At 36.9% G+C, this 21,398-nt stretch overlaps 1 long non-coding RNA gene across 5 annotated transcripts in view; it reads right to left on the bottom strand.

Annotated features, from left to right (window-relative positions):
- LOC126640496 (uncharacterized) overlaps positions 1-21,398 on the bottom strand; it is a 63,814-nt gene that overhangs the window by 40,032 nt on the left and 2,384 nt on the right. For all 5 annotated transcript variants that reach the window (XR_007629073.1, XR_007629075.1, XR_007629077.1 and 2 more), the window contains exon 2: positions 10,815-10,947. This is a non-coding gene — a long non-coding RNA (uncharacterized LOC126640496). The remainder of the gene's footprint in view (positions 1-10,814; positions 10,948-21,398) is intronic.

The raw sequence follows: 21,398 nt of genomic DNA, 5'->3' as shown, positions 1-21,398 counted from the left end.
CTGCTCTATCATATTGGAATAAGAGACATTTAGAGCCCAAACAACCACCAAAAAAGTAGATAAGCTTAGCTCTCACATGCAGTAAATAAGCTAAATAAGGACCTGAATTGTTAGTTTGCTGAAAAAACATAGCTCTTTTCAACATGTCAGTGAATACAACGTCACCTCCCTTGGGCAGCCAGCAGATCTTAGCAGGTTGAAAGTATGTCATGCAATAAATGAGACTCTGTCCAAAACTTTGTAAAGCATACCAGATCCACTTGCTTATTTTACCAAAGTTAACAGTCCATGTATAAGGTTTGCATTAAGAAAGATGTTTTTTAAGGGCTTATGCTTAAAGTTCACACATAATACATTGAATTGTATCCAGTGTATCCAATTTTAAAAGCATAAGAGTCTGAAATGAGATCAAGGACTTAAATTTGTTGTTCTTGGTATCTTAAGTATGAGACACATTTTCTTTAAGGAACCCTCCAACCTACTGAACATACAATTATACCGTTTGTTTTAACGTCTTTAATTCTATGTAAAAACCAAACTATTGACTGGCTCTGGCAGTGAACACTGAGCAGCATCAGATGAGCTGATCAAAACCATGTCCATGGAACTGGAGGAGACCAAGAGTAACCTTCTTAGAGGTGAGTTGCTGAGAAGAAAGACTGTCAGAGCCTCAGCTAAAATCACAGCTCCAACTCCACAGACACAGAGACGAACCCCAGCCAGTGCAGAAATGGGAATGGAGAGGTGACAGAGTGGGAAGGATTAAGTGAAACCGATTTTTCCAGAAATCACACATTTCAAAAAGTAGGATATTTTGTGAATCCAGGGTCAAATAATGAAAACTGAAATATAAACATGTGTTATTTATGAATCTTTATATAAATGTTACAGATGTTTATCATACTCTTTTATCTCTTCACCTGGAACAATACTGAATTCAGGATTTTTTTGTCCTGCTGCCACCAGAAGGAAAGAATAATTAATCCAGTAGAACTGAAAAACACATTGCTTCTGGAAGTTCCTGTGGAACTTAGAACTCAACAGGTGCCTAGGCACAAGTTCTGTGTCTTACAGGGAGAAGTGTGTAATTTCAGTAAGAGTAAGAAATCCATCACCTCCAGCTCCCAATGACTTCAGCACTTATAAACCCCACACCTCCCTCTGAGACAGGATTTTACCTATGTGAGAACAGATGTCTTGGCTCTTGGCTCCTTCTGACTGCATGGGTAGCCAATTCCTGCTGAGTTTGGAGTCATACCTGCCTTTTTTTTTAACTTCAAGTGCTGAAGATAATGTACCATTTGATTAAACCATGCCAAAATTGCTATAAAAATACCACAAACAAATTACGGACCAGAGCTGCCTTTTTTTTTTTTTTTTTTTTTTTCAGAGGGAGTAACTATACCTATAACACTATTCCTTCTTTGAGTTATGAGACTAAATTACAGAGGATAGGCTATGCAATCTTAGATAATGTATCACTTATCTTAATTGTGTAAATAATGTCTTCCATGTGGTAAGCAGGAGGTCTCCCTCCTGATCTTAAACTTTTGTGTAATCACAATGACAATGCAGCCATCAGGATACCCTAAAAACAGTGCTCACCTCCTCCAAAGTGGTTAGGCAACCCTAGCATTGTCTCCACTCTAAGACAATTAAAATAAGAGCAAGGGAAAGAGTTTTATTTTTACCTGTGAGCTGTAAATATTTTTTTTACCCATGTATTTAACCTGTACATTTAATTTAGATCTGTATATTTTCACCTCTGAGCTGGGCTGTGGGGAAAACACAGTGTTTAAAACACTTGCAGCTAATTAGAGATTCATCAAACTCTTTATGTGTTGATGTGATCTTTCAGTCTTCATGTGATCTCAACACTTGCAACACTGAGGATAGGCAACAGATTTTTATTATAGCAGTGAGTAGCAGTTAACCATTGATCCCACAGAGAGAAGGCTGCTATTTGGGGAAATGCTAAAACATTTGCTGACAGAATTCTTAAATTGTTTGGAAAAGGATAGAGGTGATACCTTACTTTTGAAGTTCTCATATATCCAGATGACATATACCATGTCATCCCCTCAAATACTGCTATATTTTGTGTCCTACAAAAATCCCTTCTACATCTCACCAGGAGTCATAACAGAGATTCAAAATTATGCAAACTTACAGACAAAATTAATCATAATCAGCATTTTGAACTGACTTGTTAATTCAGGTTTTTATGTTAATTCAATTATACATGGTATATGTCATCTGGGGAGCCCCTGGTGGTCTAGTGGTTACGGGCAGATGGAGCTTGTTAGCCCTTAAAAAGGCAACCCATCTACATCCTAAGGACCTCGCTGCCACCGTCCAAGCTCGCTTGGCCCTGGCAGATGAACCTTAGGATTAAAGGGTGGGCTCAGTTCCGCGCACACTGTGTCTCACCTAAAAAATCCAATGCGCAGGCTGGAAGGTGGAAAGACCTTCCCTGGATTTTCACTCACGAAGACTGGCCATTGTTATTATACTGTGTCATCTGGATATAAGAGAACTTGAAAAGAGTGTAAAAGTTGTTTCATAAAGACAGAATTGCATCCTTGAAAAATCTGTCAGACAAATGCACTTATACATGTGTTCATAAACACACACACGCACATGTGGGCTGAAGTCTACATTTTAAGTCTACATAGACATTACATATAGGTAGATGGAAAAACAGAGTGGGGAGCGGAGAAGACTGTGGAAAGAGAACGGATGAAATTTAGGCATGGCTTTTCTTGCCTCATTTCAGCCATCTAAAATGTCGATCCAAACTGGTTGACTAGGCTGCCTCTATGGTGAATTAACTGAAAAAAGGAGACCAAGGAAGGGAGACAGCCTGTGCTAGGACCTGTATCTAAGGGAGATAGAGTCAAAAAAATAATGTGGGTGCTTATGTGACACCAGACACCCAATCTTGCCTGGACTCCTGTGGGGTCATTCCCACCCTTTATGTTCACCTAATTGCTAGCACTATTTATTATCCTGGTTTAATTGTTATCTTTTCTGAACACATCAAATCTTTCCCCTCTTATTAAAAGTTGCCTTGAAACTATTGACAGACATTTATCAGGCTTTTACATATACAGGATCACACTAAAATTTACTTATGCAGTAAATACCATGAATGAAATGCTGAACCACTGAAGAATGTCTGTGCTACAAGGGGGGATTAGGCTGGCATGCAAGAAGAATTTTAGTAGTTTCATGAACATTGCCTTAGCAGCCCCGTCTCATTGCACACACCTTTAGTCTCTCTACCAGAACGTGCTGCTCTCAGAACATATGAAGGCCTCCATCTTTCAGCTCCTAGAGCATTCTCCCTTTATCTTCCTGTCAGCCTGTCTCCCTAAGCAGTTTGTAACAACTGACCTTCGATTTCTTAGAAATCAAAACATATAAAGGTATTTGCTAACTGTTGTAGCGCTTTGAAGACTATCCCTGTCAAACCAAAGTTTGCACCTTGTCAAAAAAAACCAGAATTGCTGACACTAAGAAATTGCAATACTGTCCTTCACTTAATGTCTTGGGAATGCTGACGGATGGATTGTGCACTTTGTTTAGTTATTTATTTATTTTTGCTTATTTTGCACATAGCTTCCTATTAAGTTAATCAGTCTAATACTACAGGGACTGTTCATAACTCACCACAGATATAAAGCAATGAGATTTCAGTGACCAGGGCAACTTGATCAAATAGTGCAAAAAAAATATGAAATGTCACAAAAAATGCAATGTCTGAGATTTTTCATCAGTAATAATACATTAATGCACTGTAATTTCATATCTGTCACAACTTTCAGAGTACTTCTAAGTCACTCATAAAAAGTGAGCTTATAAAAATCCCACTTAACCTCCTCAAAAATCCAATTTTGCAAATCTTTCATTATTATAGATATTTATTAATAGGGTAACCTGATAGACAAAATGCTGAGTGACTTCTATTGGTTCTTATCCCCTCAAGTACTATTAATCCCCTCAAATACTGCTATATTATGTGTCCTACAAAAATCCCTTCTACATCTCACCAGGAGTCATAACAGAGATTCAAAATTATGCAAACTTACAGACAAAATTAATCATAATCAGCATTTTGAACTGACTTGTTAATTTAGGTTTTTATGTTAATTTAATTGCATATGAATTTTGTCATGCAATATTTTCACGGGCTTTTTTAATAACCATGCACCAGATGGTGTTCCCTAAAAACTACCCATTTTAAACCACTTACATTTAATCTTTGCAAAGGTAAATTTAGTTATGCCAATTTTTACCTTGAAAAATGTGTTGCAAAATATATGAAAGTAGTAAAAATATACAAATTAGCAAAAAGACATGAGTGATAGCCCTGTGAAAAAGTTGAGTATTTATGTACTTAAACTAAGATTTATTCTTTATATAGAAGGCAGCAAAGGTTGTTTGTTTTAATAGTAAGCTGTAATTTTCCCATATTCATGGATTTTCATAGGACTAGCCGTCCCCTTATCTTATACTAGTTCTCTATGAAGGACAGCCAATTCAAAAAAAAGAAAAAGGAAATAAAAGTCAAATATCAAGAGTATGGGCTCAGAAAGAAAACCCTGACAATGTTATCCACAATGTCTGCATCCTGAAGGCACTTAAATCTCTGTTTATGCACCAAATGAATCGAGTTCTGAGAAATTTCTCCTATGAATAAAATTAAATGTGCATAAATGTATAAAGAGGTCAGGGCATTCATTTCCTTTCTATTACAGAAGATTTTAGTTTTGTTCAATGTCTTCTGTGAACATATCCCAGCTTTTCTGCATCCAGTGTCATGGCTCTGCACTACAGGGTACCACAGGTTACCACTGAGAATAGAGGAAGGAAAAGGTTTTCAGTCCTCATTTTTATTATTGCTCTCTCCTCAGTTACCTTGGTAAAGTAATTTAACATTTTGATGTCTATAGAATATAGTTACTGTGACATCTTTTGAAACATTTCAAATCTACAGTTGGAAAAAGGTATGATTATTCAATGTGGCATCATAAACACATTACATGAGAGAAGAGTGAAATGGAAAAAGAGAAAAAACTACTTTAAAATAAACTATTTACAAATAGACTAGATATAATAAAAGGGGAGGGGATAAAATAATGCCAGCCTGTTTCATTCACAGTGTCTGGACATTTACTGTGTTGTAAAATCAAACTTTAGAAAATTATGTACACTCCCCATCCCTCATTCTGATGAAAGAGATGATCATAACACACAAAAATACCAGAGAACAAAGTGACACATCTTATGTTAGCAGCAGTAGAGATATACCAAATACTGGGAAAAAAAGGAAAAAGAACTCTTAATTCAATTCAAATGGCAGTTCTCTCAGAGAAAGAGTGTGCATGCATTCATTACTCAAGCAACCCAGCCCACTGTGTATTATCCCTATCCCTGTATAATCCCTGATTAGAGGTTTTTATACAGAACAGTACATTACCTGGGTTGTCTGTGACTATAGCTTGCTTCAACCGCTTCCAAAAATCAACCCTATAAGGTGTGTTCTCTTCAGGCCTTCATAATCATACAAGCCTATCCCAGGCACATCCACAGAATAGAGCAAACAAGGAGTCTTCAGACATCACACCACTCCCACAAGCTCTCACAGTATGCCTGTAAAAACCTGTTCTGGGATGTATCTGACAGATCTACCCTGTATCACTGCAGGGGAGACACTATTTAATTTTGTACTAGCATCTTTGAAGCAACTTGGAAACAGAGGAAGAAACCTGGAATGGTGACATTTGCCTGCCCCTTCCCACTGTCTTCCTGTTGGTGGTGATATCTGAAACTGAAGATATGCTCTATCTACAGACTGTAGATTCATCTCACCTGAACTCTTGAACACAGCATCTCAACTTCCACTCTCCCATGTTTAATGACTAAGGCACACTATCTCCTTTGAGTCATGACTAGGAAGCTGCTCAATCTACAGGTACCCAAAGACACATCATGCACCCTGCAGAGGAAAAAATTATGAGGAAGAAAGTCTTCTTTGGGGTCATGTGAATAAAGTGTGTGCACATACAGTTCTAGGTATGTAGGAAGCAAAAGATTTGAATGAAGGCATTCCTTCATGGTGTCAGTTTAGGAGACAGTAATCTGTACATTTTTTTTTCAAGGGATTTGAAATATAGTACAGTGAAATACCTTCACTGTTTTCACTCAGGGACCTCATGGCCAAAGAGCTACTGGGACCTAGTCTCCAGCTCCTCAGTGTCCTGTGCTTCTTCACAGCAGCTGCTCAAGGCATCATGCAGAGGACTCTATTGACCTACCCAGTTTCATCTCCTAAGTGAGCACTGACTGCTGAGTCAGTAGGGAAGATAAAGATTGAAAGAAAGTCAGCATAATCAAGGGACAGGCTTCTTGCTTGAAATCCCTTGAATTAATCTGTAACCATAGCATATGGTCCTACACTTATAGAGAATCAACAAGAGAATGTCATAACCAATCTGCTCCTCAAGGTAATGCTGCAAATCAAGGCAAGATTTGTCCATTCAGGTTTTTACACAAAAAGAAAACTGCAGAGGGCAGCCTACTTTCTTTAAGGAAAGAAACACAAGCAAACAAAAAAGTCCTTCCCTTGTGTTTAAAGTTCTTTTCCTGTATTTGTGGTTCTTACCTCACATTGTAGCCTGTAAGTTAGCTCCTCACTCATCATAGGGCTGGGCCTCTCAGCAATTCACTTTGATATTGGTCTAAGTCAATTCTGCAAAAGTGTGTGTCTCAGATGTGTACTCGAGACAGAATGCAATCCACAAACATCTTGGTTACCTACTGACTAGGTCGATACAGGTGGTTTCAGACTAACTGTGATATTCTTGAGTCCAAAACCAATTCTTGTCAGTTCCCATTCCTTAGAGTCATGTTAGATGGAAGACACATAGAGTTGAGGCAAAGCCTTTCAATTTTTTCCTCCATGCTATAGAAACATAAACAATAAAAGCATCCAGGGCAGAAAAGTCTGGAAGAGGAACCTGGCTGTTGTCCCGGAAGATGGCCTGGATGCTTTGTTGAGTGGGAAGGGAAAGAGGGGGGGTCCTACAGTACAGTGGCCAAAATCCTGCTCTTGCACAATTTTCTAAGAGTCTTCTTTTCCCTGTACATATTCCCTACACTCATATCTTTGACACTGCATTTGAAAATGCTAAAGAGAGGAACACTGTAATATGACAGTGCATTTGCATCTGCAAGGAATACTTAAGGAGTCAAACACTTCCATGACCAGAGTAGGGTAAACATAAGTAGTTGCCAAGAATGCTAATCCAGTGCTTTCCAGACAATTTAAATAAGTAGACTCAATTCTTTAAAAAGTTTGTGTCTTCATTGGGGCATTATAAACTGTTATTGTAAAACACACTACAGCAATTTCCTTACTTGTATTTCTGATTAAAGATACCTGTGCTGTTTTGCCTTGTATGCCTTTTACTACAGGAACTCCGTTAGTCCAATGGTCAACAATTTGTTTGTCCATTGTCAAACAAATGGCTTAGTCAAGCAGTGACTGTCCAATCAACCAGTGAAGGACAATACCTTTGAATTTTGTGGCATGAGCTGAATGCACAACGTTCTCTTCTCAAGGGCAAAATGTTATTGGGAGAAAAATAAATCTTAGGTGAAATATTTTTTTAACTACTCCATTTCCCTTCCCATTTCAGGCAATCATGATCATTTCTCTCTTGACTTATTTCTCCATCTGATTTGTCAAGAAACATATAAAAACTGTGTATGTTCCACTGCCCTCTCTTTATTCCAAACTCAGATTTTACATTTATTTTTACCTTACTACCAACCAGCTGGAATAAATAGCAAGTGAGCAAGTGCTTCAACTTACAAAGCAATAAGTTAATATAAAACTGTGGAAAATGCTTTCCTTTAACATGACAAAGAAAGATGTTAACCTGTTGGAAAGAATCCAGAGGAGAGCCACTAAGTTGATGACAGAGCTGGAACACCTTTTCTATGAAGAAAGACTGAGAGAGTTGGGTTGTTCACCCTGGAGAAAAGACTCTGGGGAGACCTTAGAATAGCCTTTCAGTACCTAAAGGGGGCTTACAAGGGCATTGGAGAGGAACTTTCCACAAGCACATGTGATAGGACGAGGGGTAATGGCCTTAAGCTGAAGGAACACAGATTTAGATTAGATATAAGAAAGAAATTCTTTACCCAGGGTGGTGAGGCACTGGAACCGTTTACTAGAGAATGCTGTGAATTCCCCATACCTGGAAGTGTTCAAGGCCAGGCTGGATGGGGCTCTGTGCAAACTGGTCTAATGGAAGGTTCCATACCCATGGTAGACGGGTTGGAACTAGATGATCTTTAAGGTCCTATAAAACCCTAACTATTCTATGGTTTTATGATACATGTATTAAAATCTAGTCTGGCAAAAATAAATACTTCATGAAAAATTGAACTTAAGTGTACTGGAGCACACTATAACATTCTTTAAAGCAACAAAGTGCATGAGCACCTAATCCCTCCTCTGCTTCATCAAATGGCTGAGTAATAGAAGTATTAGCAATTTTATTGTTAATAAATGTATGTGATTAATAACTGAGCTTTACAATTATTTTAATTTTGAGCCTATAGAAACAGTTGAGATTTCTTATGTATGAAGCACCTCTATTCCTTTTTCTTTGCAACAAGTACAATTTTAAAGTTTTCTAATTAGCATCCTGTGTCCAAAAATACAACAGGAAGAACAATATCTATGAACATTTTTAAAAATATGTTTTCATAAGGGACATGGCTTCTATATTAAAATCACCGAGGTAGTAGGACTTTAGTGCGAAAGTTCAACCTCATAATTAATGCCAGTTGGCACCTCACAAGACACGCCACCTACATCCTTATTTCTAAGTGCTTAGTAGCAGTTACTATATTAAAGTTAATTGCTCAATGGAGTTTTGTAGAATAAAGATCAGATTGAAGAAAAATGTGCAAATTTCAAATCACAAAGTGTTAATTAATCAATACACCATTTATACCAGTACTCATTATTGTATTATAAACTAAACTTTTTAAACAAAAACAAACCAACCAACTAAACAAAAAATTTAGGGTGAATTTTCTCCTTTCTGTAAGTTACATATAAAGTATGCAGATTATTACTAATTATAAACTGTGTAGTTAGCAGAACAGACCTTTGCAGTCTATGCCCCTTATTCTGCAAGTATCAGTTTGTTCTGCTCTCAAACGGACGTTTCCAACTGTGACTATGTATGTGAATGCAGAGTTTTATTACATCTCATGAATTTTTTTAAATTTTATTCTAGCATGGTAAAAATTGCTTCTACACCACTTCTCAAATTTTAACAAGACATGTCCCTGGCCTCAAAGGGTTCATACCTTAAAAGAAACTTGTTAAGACATGTTGGAAGACAGTAACTCAAAGAAAGGAAAGATAGAAGAGTGCTGCATTAATTAAGACAAGCAGAGAGAAGAGAGTGAACTCAGAATATCATCAAGTTTTTTAATAGTCCAGCAGGAAAAAAACAGACATTGACTCCTGGAAGTCCTTCTCCAGCAACATTTGGGAGGGTAGGTATCAGAACACTTCACATGAACAAGGTATGTGGTTTCCTGACTAGAGGTGTCCACATACCTCCTGAATTCAGGAGTATTCGTAAAGACTCACCTCAAATCATAAGAAACTCCTCTTCACAGGCATGTGATCAAATGATCAGTCATTCATACTTTTCATTTTTGGTAATTTATGGGCAGAGCAACAGTGGCAGATTGTTTCCAGGCATGGAGGATCCAAAGCACAGGCTGGGCTTGCCTATACTGTGTCAAGCCTATGGCTGACAGCAGCTACCTACAGGGACTGGGTGGAGGTTTTCAGCCACATACCATTGCCTTGCTGGAGGAAGGGGGTTGCAATCACTGCAGCAACAGAGATTCTGCCTGAGCTTCAGCATTCCCTGGGGTTTCTGCCAGGCATGAAGCATGAAGCAGGAGGAGTCAGAGCACTCAGCCTGCCCTCACACACTCAGCATTTTGCAGGAGGGCACAGGAGCATGACCCAACTGCTGCAGTGATGTCCTACCCCAGCCTGGTGTGGGGCCACTGGAAACACCAAGAGATACAGGGTGGAAAGAGAAGATGGAAACAGGGTCAGGAAAACGATGCTGTTAAAAGGACAAGATATGGAGACAGATGTGGACATTTTTCTGATGGCTTACTAGGTCTTGGGAGGATTTTTCCTCTCTCACAGACTGACAGGACTGGATCTCGCATCAGAGACCTTCTTCAACAGGCTCAAAGGCACAACTTAAGTATGTCTTGTTACAAATGTCAGGTCTCTAGCAGAGAAATTGTATAAAAGGTATGACTTCCTTTCAAATTATAAACAAAAAGACACATAGGGAAGAGGATACCCAAAGAAACTGGGGAGCCAAACAGAGAATTACTTTTATCACCCCACTATCTACTGTAAGAGACAGCAGAAACAAGATTAATTTCACATAATTTCAGACATTTACATCTGAACAGGGAAAAGAGCAGCTATCAGCATGTGAATCATCTAACTTATTTCTGAGATCTACAGCAAGACTAAATGAAAAATATTATAGAATCAGCTGTTTCTATTTGTTGATCGTACCAGGAGACTGAGCAGCCCAGGTATGGACATCTACATTTAAGACGTCTTCTATCTGTCTGTGTTTTAGCAATCTGCCCAAAATTGGGTAGATTATTTCTGATATATATCCCATTGATGGGCCAGTTTTCTGAGGAATACTGGGAGAAAGGGACTGAGAAATACTCACATCTTGTAGAAACAGTCAAGGAAGGAATCTTGTTCTTCACTGTCAGATATCTTCAGGTAACTTAAGAAAGTTACCGTTTAAACAAACAAAATCCTTCATCTTCTATCTGTATTTCCACAAAGCTGAAACAATACTGTGAGAATAGAATTCAAGGAGAAATAATAGAGTGTAAAATTAGAACATGGAAGATATTCTAACAATAGAGATGCTTATGAGAAGCCAGTACCACAGGAGGAATAGAAGCATGAGAAGAAATGCTGAATACATGGAAGAGAAGAAATACATGGTTGAGAGTGGAAAATGAGTGAAAGAACTCTATAAGAGAAAAGATTAGGCAAGGCTCTGTAAATGGGATGAAAGGATTGTATGAAATACACTGAGAGAAGAAGCCAGTAGAGGCATATAAAAGAAAGGAAGAGATTAGAACAGCTTCTTGTCAGTGTATTTGAATATCATGTTTTAGTAGTTTCATCATTATATATTTCTCAGTCCTTTTCACATATTTAAATGGGTAAAAAATAGAAATATTATCCTATCTAAGCATTTTACAGAAAACAGGCTACTGATTTTTTTCAACTCCATGTCACTTTTGAACATACAGCACGGTGTAGTGTTTGAAACTATCTACATTTGTTGGCTTCCTTTTTGCATGGTAACCTACTTATTTTTAAAAGCCTAAGTATGATGCACAAAAAATAAGGCTCAGACAAAAATTCCATACTAAGAAATAAAGTTTATGAAGAACAATATTATAAATAAGTTTTTTTATATCAGTGTATAGCCTCTGATTTCATGTTCTCATGAGATACAGACATTCACAACCCAATTTCTTCCTGACATAGAAAACAAGAATTCACTTGCCTACATGTATTTATACATGACATACAGGCATTATATGCATTCCTATACATATACGAATGTTGACTTCCTTATGCACAAAAGCCCATGTATTCATGAGTAGCTAAGGTATGAGCTTGTAAGAGCTAAAAAATGCTCGTGCAGATTCAAAAATCTTATACTCTCTTCATAGACACCTATATTAGGAAATCATACGTATACACTCAGGCAGTAAATCAATAAATAAGATGCACTTGCCAGTGAAAAAGGTCATGTTGTGGTACAGGTACCACTGGAAAATCTGAGATAGGAGATCAGATAATCAATCAGATATCTATACACTGGAAATTCAAAATGTCATTAAATTTAAATTCTAACCCTGGTAAGCTATCATGTCACAGAGAGCAAGACCGAGTAAATTTTGAATCTGAGTTGTTCTGTCTGAACCTGACACCCTCTAAAGCAAACAAAATGTACAGTTAAGTCAGTTTGAAGGAACCTGTACTGAGCCATCCTTTCAGGAATTTGTTGCAAGCAGACATGCGACTTTATCAATTATGACTCTTAGGATCAGAATCCATACTGATTAATTCAGCATAGATCTGCTGACTTCAGTGACACCACTTACATTTACTGTGATAACAGTCAGCAGTGTTCATCCAGAACAGAACAATAAATCATTCACCAGCAATTTTTAGTTATATAACTTCAGTAGAAGGTCTAGGATCCACTGATTAACAATGGTGAAATAAGAGATTCAAATGCGCATACAGGAAGGAAGGAAGAAAAGTGCAAGAGGGAAAGAAAGGGAGAAATAGAGGGGAAAAAATATTTCAGTGCAATCAACCATTATTTGCAGGAGAAGACCAAGAATGTTGCCAGAATTTATGAAACACAAAAACCTATGACTCTTAGCAGTAGATATAATACATTTAGTATAGTTGCTATATTCTGTATTGGGATTAATTCCCTTTATTTATTGTCATTTTTTGATCCAGGGGTAGATAGCTATATAAATTAGTGCATTTCTGCAATTTCATTCACTCATCCAAACATAATTTTTCATCTTCAAAAAACCCCAAAACAACAATAAAATACCCTCCCTTCTAATACTCTTTTCTGGACCCTGACAATTTGGGAACTCCTTTTCTTGCAATCTCTCATATTTTGGATAGTGTAGTCAAAATGCGTCTCTTCAGAATGATGACAGCCACCTGCAGCTCTCTACATTAATACCTCACGTTTTCACAAAATATTTTGCCCTTTGGTAATATAAACGTGTTCCTCTCCTCTCACTCTTTGGTTTGAGCACGCAGTACATATCAAGGGCATGATTCTGTTCTCACATATGTTTTTACACTGATACAAGGCCACTGATATGAGCTGAGCTACTGCCAGCATGCAAGTCTCTAACTCAGGTTTTATATTTCTTTTGAATATTAAGTAAACTCAGCTATTCCTCAAAAATTCCATGCTGGAAGACTGATACAGTGACCTGAAACACATACTTCAACACATCCAAAAATCTGCATTTCTTAAACTTTGAATGATACATTCACATTACCCAAGTAATTGAGCTTCACAGTACCTCTTTGTAGAATTGTGGACTATGCATCCCTTATTGACATTTAGATGAGAAGTCCTAGCCATGTCAGTAAGCAGCTCTGACATTCATGCTTTTGGTTATCATTGTGTGATGATTTCCCTTTTTCAGATATTATAATAATTTTTACAATGTCATGTCAAAAATGTGCCTGACATATAAATAAACTGATAAACAAATTGTTTCAACAAAGCAATGTACTCTGGATGCCCACCAAGCAGCCAAGGAAGTGATTGGGTCAAGAGAGTATATTTTTTTTCTTCTTTCAAGTATCCTCTTCCAAAACTATAAAGCATGTCACTCTGACCTATATACATTTATTCCAAATTTTAAAGCATTTATTTAGCTGAAGATAACCTCTGCCACGTTCAATCAGATTTTTAGAACAATTTTAGAACAGGACATAGCTTCATCCTCTTTTAAAACATAGGGGGAAATAAAAATAATGTTAATTATATATTGTGTTCACATTTCATTATTACATTTACAAAAGTAATGGTGGTCAGATAGAGAAAAAATAAACTGAGAATTTCTTCCCTGGTCTCAATTTGATCTAAGTCTTGACTATACCCTCAAATTTTTAAATGTGATCACTCACTTTAGCAATTATAGGTACTCAGCCAATGTTTTAAAACTGAAATACTGACGTCTTGACATTCTGAACATTAATGTCCAGTGTTTGATTCCAAATTCCAACTGATTCCATGACCTGCACATCTGAAAATCTACCTCTCTGTCAATCTTAAGATATCCAAAAAGAGCGGAGATGAAAACATTCACACTAGAGCAAACTAAAGTTTTATGCAGCTCCATATTCTGTTTCAGAAGTCACTGTAAATAAATCCTGAAGGAAGAACATGCATCTCCCCTACTACATTCTTAATCTACCGTTATTTTCATCTCAGGGAAATTCCTGAAGCAGATATGACTTTGCACATATATTGACAACCCCATCACCACTGCCATCATCGGATCTCTCTTTCATATGTTTGTCCAGTCTGACCCTGAGTCTATGAAAATTTGTATTTATTTATATATATTTTTTATTATCTATAACATCCTTTGGCAAGAAGTTTCAAAGGTCAGTTGCTTGTTGCACGACAACCACGTCTTCTGTTTTGAGCATGACTCCTTCCACTTTTTTATGATGCCTGCTACTAGACAGTGAATAATCAATCCCCAGCCTATCTTCCCTTGCCACTTTTTGAGTTTGTTGTATCATAGTCTCACAAAGTGTCCTTTTTTCCTTCCCAGGGTGAAGCTTCCTGGTTGACTCAGCCAAACCTTGAATGGTCTTTCCATGGAAATATTGGGTGTTTAAAAAAATACTGTCCTCAAACATTCAGTGTATTAATTTATTTTTTATAAAAATGTGTGCATTTGGATCAAATAAGCATGCAGGGGAGAACTATGGTGAGACTTCAACTTCTCTTCCTTAGCATGGAATTTGGAAGTCTGAGCTATGATGAAGCCTTTCCTTACATTATGGTTCTTGGGAGGAGTTATGTGCCTCAGGAAGTCATCATGCTTAGTGGGGGGCAACCTAAAGCCCCAGATAACTTGGGATACTACTGCAAGAGACCTTCCTGAAACTTTCCAAAAATTAGTTTCAAACTACCATTTCCTGATGCTGGGATACACATTTCAGAATCCTCCTGTCAAATCAGGTTCATAGAAACTTTCTTTTAAAAAGGAAGTATTTTGTCAGCAGCAGTAAAGCATTAATGCCATACCCTTTTTACTTCCCCATACTAGAACCAAAGACATAAGGGAATAAAGAGTCACTTGAATTTTGATCCTAGTTTACAAAATTTTTTCTGTATTTCATGCTGAATAGACATTGTGGACTGAGTCCCTGAATGAGGCCTAAGAGGAATAAAAAAAATTGTTGTTAGCCCTAACCAAATACTGCTATCCTTTTTGCTGGCTTAGCAACTTATGAGAAGGAGAAACTGCAGGTTTTAAACTCTCCTCACCCCACCCCAGCAGCGAGGAGGCTGGGTGTGCACAAGGAGCTGGGGGAACGCTGCTGGGGCAGCTGACCCCAAATGATCAAAGGGACATTCCATACCATGTGGGGTCATGCCCAGTGTATTAAGCTGGGGGAAGAAGAAGGAGGGGGGAACATTTGGAGTGATGGCGTTTATCTTTCCAGGCAATCATTACACCTAACGGAGCCCCACTCTCCTGGGCACAGCTGAACACCTGTCTGCAGTGAATGAATCCCTGCTTTTGCTTTCCTTGTGTGTGCAGTTTTTGCTTTATCTATTAAATTGCCTTTATATCAACCCATGAGCTTTCTCTAACTTTTACTCTACCGATTCTTCCCCCAATATGGCTGAGGCAGGAGTGAGTGAGCGGCTGTGTGGGGCTTAGTTGCCAGCTGGGGTTAAACCACCACAATTTTAAACTCTAAACTCTTACAGAAAAAAGTTAAACTCTAAACATGATTATCAGTCCTTCTTTTTCACTAATGGAAGGAAAAGCTCAACAGAAAACAGCATCTTTCAACACTGCACTCTGCGATTAGTGATCTTAACAACATACAAAGTACACAAAATCACTCTTCCCCAGCCTACATAAGGAAAATGAAGGTTATTAAAGAAATATTCAGTATTAACTCTGAATTTCCTTCATTTTAGTAGAGCAAGCAAAAAAGACACAGGGGTGGGTTTTTTGTATTTATCACAGATCAATTTGATTAATGACTAGGCAATATTTTAGAGTAGATTAATAACATCAGAGATGAAAGGGCATTTTTAAAATATTTGTACTCCTTCCAGTATAAAGAGGATTTCAGTGCATTTAGATAATTAACATGAAAACAGTGGCCCTATTTTTTATTTTGATCTTTGCATAAATATTCTCCAATTAATTTTGTAAAGTTTATGATATAGCCCTCGTGTAGGGACTGCAATGAGTTTCTCTTAGCTTCACAGTCATACAACAGTACAACTAGTTAGAGTCTCACCACCACACTACATGCATACACGAAATAGTGACAAGTTTGTTTTCAAATAATAACCATTATATATCCAAGATATAAAGTATTGAAAATACTGATTTCATAGTTTGAAGGACTAGAAAAAAATTTCTGATCATCTAATAAACAGAGCAAAAGAACACCAAATCAACTACGAGTGTAACTGGTAGTACAAGTACTTCTGAGTATCCATTTAAAATGCAACCGAAGAAGCACAATTCCAGGAAATGTGCCATACAATGACATCTGGTCAAAATAAAAAACTTCAATTATTTATGTGAAACTACAACTTAAAAGCAAAATAAGCAAAATAAAGGGGTTTCCAATAGCAAGAAGGCTTTATGCTGTTGTCACAATGGAAGCGTAGTAACATAGGAAAATTACTGGATAAATACTTAACAATTTTGAAAAAAACAACAGTGCCTTATTATAAACTATCCCAGAATGACAGAATGAGCCAGTTCTGTAAGGAATTTTGCTCAGTACATGAAAAGATTCAATAAATTGTCGTGTGAAAAAAACCCTTAAAGTGAAGAGGCCTGTACTTCAGAATGGAAGCCCAGGGCACAGGAGGACGTGTCAAAGAATACAGGTCACAGCTAGGATACTAAGATTACAGCATCAAAAAACATAAAAAGCAAGAAAATGTAACAAAACAGGATCATAATAAGTCCTTTACTGCCCAGTTAGAAACAAAACAGGCAAAGTTTACAAATACAGTTTCTCGAACAATTGAAAGAAAATTATTCTGAGAAATGAGTGTCACCTTGGAAGATATAAGACAGCCTTAAATCAACCAGCTCAGCTTGATAAGCTGGAAACCCTCAGTAAAAGAGAGTTTAGATATACTTTTAGACTTCAATAACAATAAGCAGAAAGAAGTCAAGGATTATGGATATCCAAAATAAAATGGAAAGTGGTCATAAAATAATGAGGTTAAATGCATCTAAAAAGAGACAAGATATATAAAAAATGTCACAACACTAACCTTTGGACAGAGATCTTCAATAGAATGCATGTTAGTTAAAAAAAACAGCTCTAGTATCCTGAGATGTGGCATTCGTGCTGCTCCCCAAACCAAGAATATTTCCACTGATAAATGCACATATGGGGAGGGGAGGAAATAAACAAGGAAGGTAAGTTGCAAACCAGCGAAGTGCAATGAAAGGATTTGAGATGCTGCTTAAGATAAGCAGGGAATTGTAAAATCTGAAAAAGTAGCTTTTAGAAAATGATGGAAATAATCAGAGGTTATAATAGTAAAGAGAAAAAAGGAAAAATTAATAGCAAAGGTAACTGCTACAAAGCATAGAAAATATAAACATAAAAACAAACTAAAAGAACCCCCTTAAATATATCAAAAGTGAGAAACTTTTAAGAGTTACTATGTCTTCTGGGAACTTCACAGAATAAAGACAGCAATTAAAGAAGAGAAGGATGTTGCTAGGAACATAGAAGAATTATTTGCATCAGTCTTCACAACAGAAGATTTTAGGAAGATATCTACTCTTGGGTAATAAAAATTAGGTACTATCAGATGAAGAGGTGCTGGAACAAATCAATCATTTGAAAAGCAGGAAGCCACCAAGACTAAAAATCCTGAAAAGGAGTAGTTGAGCTATGCAATCTCTTATTAAAAACAACTTCTTTACTGGAAGATAACAGAGTAGCAAATGTTTCACATATATCATAAAAGGAATTTAGGATGATTCAGAGAATTAAAGATTCATAAATCTTAAATCTGTACCTGGTAAATTAAAAATAAGAAAATATTCAGAAGACCATGAGATTGTAGATCTGTACAAAGGAAGATGACACCTCACTCATCAGTTAGAATGCTTTTAACACATCAGTAAACTGCCGTAGTGGTCAGAGGAGACCCAACAGACATAATTTGTTTAAACTGGTTTAACCAAGTTTCTCACAGGAGACTGATACAAAGAATAGACATAGCTAACTGAAGACCTCTGTTCAGTGTAGCAGCTCTCAGAAGAAGCAAGATATTAAAATTAATCAAGAACAGGACTGAGGTGATAATGAAAAACAATGTTACATAAATCAGTGCTGCAGCCACATCTGAAGTGCTGTGTGCAGTACTGGTTTCCACATCTCAGAAAGATAGAAAACTGGGGAGTGTTTAAGAGAAAAGCGAGAAGAATTATAGAAGCATGTTTTTGTGGAAACAGATTTAGATATCTTAAAAGGATATTAAACAGAGGCACGACAAAAATATGGGACATAATTGCTAGAAGTAAGCCAGAATCTCACTTCTCTCTGCCTTAGCAGAAGAATGTGGTGACACATCATTAAATCAAAAGGTAGCAAACTTAACAGAGGTGATACCATCCGTTTTTACATAGTATTTATGCTGTGGGACTCATTATTTGGTAATGTTGAGATAGAAAAAAAAAGTAAGATTGAAAACAATTAGGTGTTTATGTGGAAAACAAGAATGTATGGAGCCAAATTAGCTAAACAAGTATTGCAGGGGAACTTCAATTTATTTGAGGACTTAAATAGATCTCTGCATACTGGAGACTAGGTGAGATTTCATGAAGTCAGATTGTCAAAAATAGTAATATTCTGGGTTTTCTGCACATTCCTCAGGAGTCTTCAAAGGCCACTGTCTGAGGCAGGATGCTGAACAGGCCTGATGTGTGATTCAGATCCCTTCTGTCCATATTCTCAGAGTTACCTAGTGCACAAAATTCACTGCTTGTAGCCCAGTTATTGTGACTGAATAATAACATTACCATCTTTAAGGCTAGTAGCAAAATTTAAAAGTTCTTCTTGAAACCTTTGCTGAAGGAGCCATACAAAGAATGAAAACAAAGAACAAGCAAGCAAATCACTGACCTTTTTAACTTGCAAATTGCCAGCAACCAAAGTTTGAATTCTGACGGTGAAATTATTTTCTGATAAAAAATCAAATTCTAAAAAGAAAATCAGATTTTTTTCTGAAATTTTTCAAATATTATTCACCCCTACCCCTCAGTTACGGCATATATTCTTGAGCACCATCTACTGGTGCTGTATTATTAATTAGTTATCTATGACTATACAAATCACCTCTAAGTAAATGAAATTGAGTTATATAGTCTTTCAAAATATATTTAAAATTGACAAGGTAGAACATAATCTATTATTTATTAAATTAATCTTTCCTCCTAATAACAAAGACAAAACTAATAATGGTGAAATTCACTTAGAATCTGAACACAAAAGGGAAATAGAATATTTCTTAATAATTTGTAGCATCCTCAACCAGAAAACATACGAATGAAATTATTTCCAATTTACACTTAATCTCACCCTGTTAGAGCAACAAAATGTTTTTCTCCATTTCATATTTAGGTATTTATTGTATTATATAATACCTGTAATATAGCCAGTGTCTTCCATTTTATTTCTTCACTTCAGACTAAATTAAATAACATTTCTCTTGAGACGGTCACACCAGTTTTGGATTTAAAATTTTCCCTGACTTATAACAGGGAAATACAGTTTGGTGTAATGCAGTAGAATCTGTAACACAGAGTAGAAAGTCTAGTCTTGCCAAAGGGGATTTGGAAGGGTCCTGCCTATCTGAATAAAGTGAGATTTGGGGAACAGACCACTTCTATATAAGCTAAAAGGCTCAGCGAAAATATTCCTCAACTCTTACCTGTAAGTTGACTCTATAGCAAGTTTATTGTACACACAGAAGGACCTATCTAAGTGTCTGTGACACTGGAGTCAGTTACACATGATGATAATAATAAAGAATTAAGAACAAAGATTAAAGTCTTTGTTGAAAAACCCTTCTATGAGGATTTTTTTTTTAAATGTGTGCCTTCAGTATTGGAGATAGACTGTCTTACTTGTTCAAAGGAGTGACACTGAAGGCTGCAACAGTGACCTTGACTTGAAAAGAGGCCCCTAAGAGTGACAGGTGATGAAATGAGAGAACAGACCATTCTCCAAAGCCTCTTGCTTTAAATTGTGGTCTTCCTTTTAAAATTTATCCCCAAAATGACAGTGAATTACAATTATAATTCCAATTCCAACTGTGTTGAATTTCATGCTGTGTTCACTAAAATCTGATCTGAAATCATCTAGCTGTTGTCACCAAGATATCAAAGATCTCAAAGTGCTACTGCAGATTGGAAAAAAACCCAAACTCAACCAATCAACAAAGAACTAAACATATTCTTTAATTTATTCCATCCAACATATTAAAATGGATAAGCCTCATTTTTCTCACTAATACAGAGATTACTTAAAAATATTACTTTCCTCTCTCTTTCCTAGTTTGGATCAAGCCCAATCTTGCTGAAACAATTGCACTGAGTCTAGAAAGCAGCACTATAAATTTAGCCTTCACTATGTTGTGCCTATCCCTACCACACTACTACTGAGTGACATAACACTTCTTTCAGTGCCTTGATACTCTGTAGTACAGATGGTACCACGTGTACCATGCAGGGCTGACAGCCCTCCCATGAAACAGTGTGGGATTACATTAATACATTATTCCTAGGTTTTAATAGAGGTACTCAAACAAGATGGATCTACTCAATATTTCCAGATTATGTGTATAGGTTCACTTTATATGTGCCGTTCAGACTGTAGTTTGGGAATAAATGTACATACCAAACAGTACCATTCCAAACACAAATGATCTGCATGCCCAAATTAAACAAACATACTGTCCCATTTATATTTATTTATATTTTGCAAACTTAAACATATCCTGAATCTCACTTCTAGACTATCAAAATGCCAGGTTTTTCTTATCACAAAAGCTGCATGACACCTGGCAAACAAAATTATTTCTCAAGTTGGCCTCAGTTCAAGAAGAAAGGCACCTGCAAGTGGATCATGGATATTTGTATACTTAGAAAAATGGTATAGCTTATTTTAGTTAGTTTCAGTCATTAAAACCCGCATTGTTCAAGTCTAATTGCAGCAAATCTTGTAAAGTGTGCTTTACAATCTGCAGAGGGCTCCCATCCCATCCCATCCCATCCCATCCCATCCCATCCCTCTGTTCTTCAGCTCCCATCATTAACCTAAGAATGGTTTGTGCAACTTCCACCCTTTCCTTCAATTTGTAGACAGAGAGTCTAAGGAGTCTTCCCTCCCAGATTCCTCTCCAGCATCGCCATGTCTTCACAAAACT

Source organism: Myiozetetes cayanensis, unplaced genomic scaffold (assembly GCF_022539395.1).
Source record: "Myiozetetes cayanensis isolate MyiCay16 unplaced genomic scaffold, myiCay2020 scf2-11, whole genome shotgun sequence".
NCBI classification, from domain to species: Eukaryota; Metazoa; Chordata; class Aves; order Passeriformes; family Tyrannidae; genus Myiozetetes; species Myiozetetes cayanensis.
Note: the sequence above shows the minus strand (reverse complement) of the source record. Positions and strands in the feature narration are given on the sequence as shown.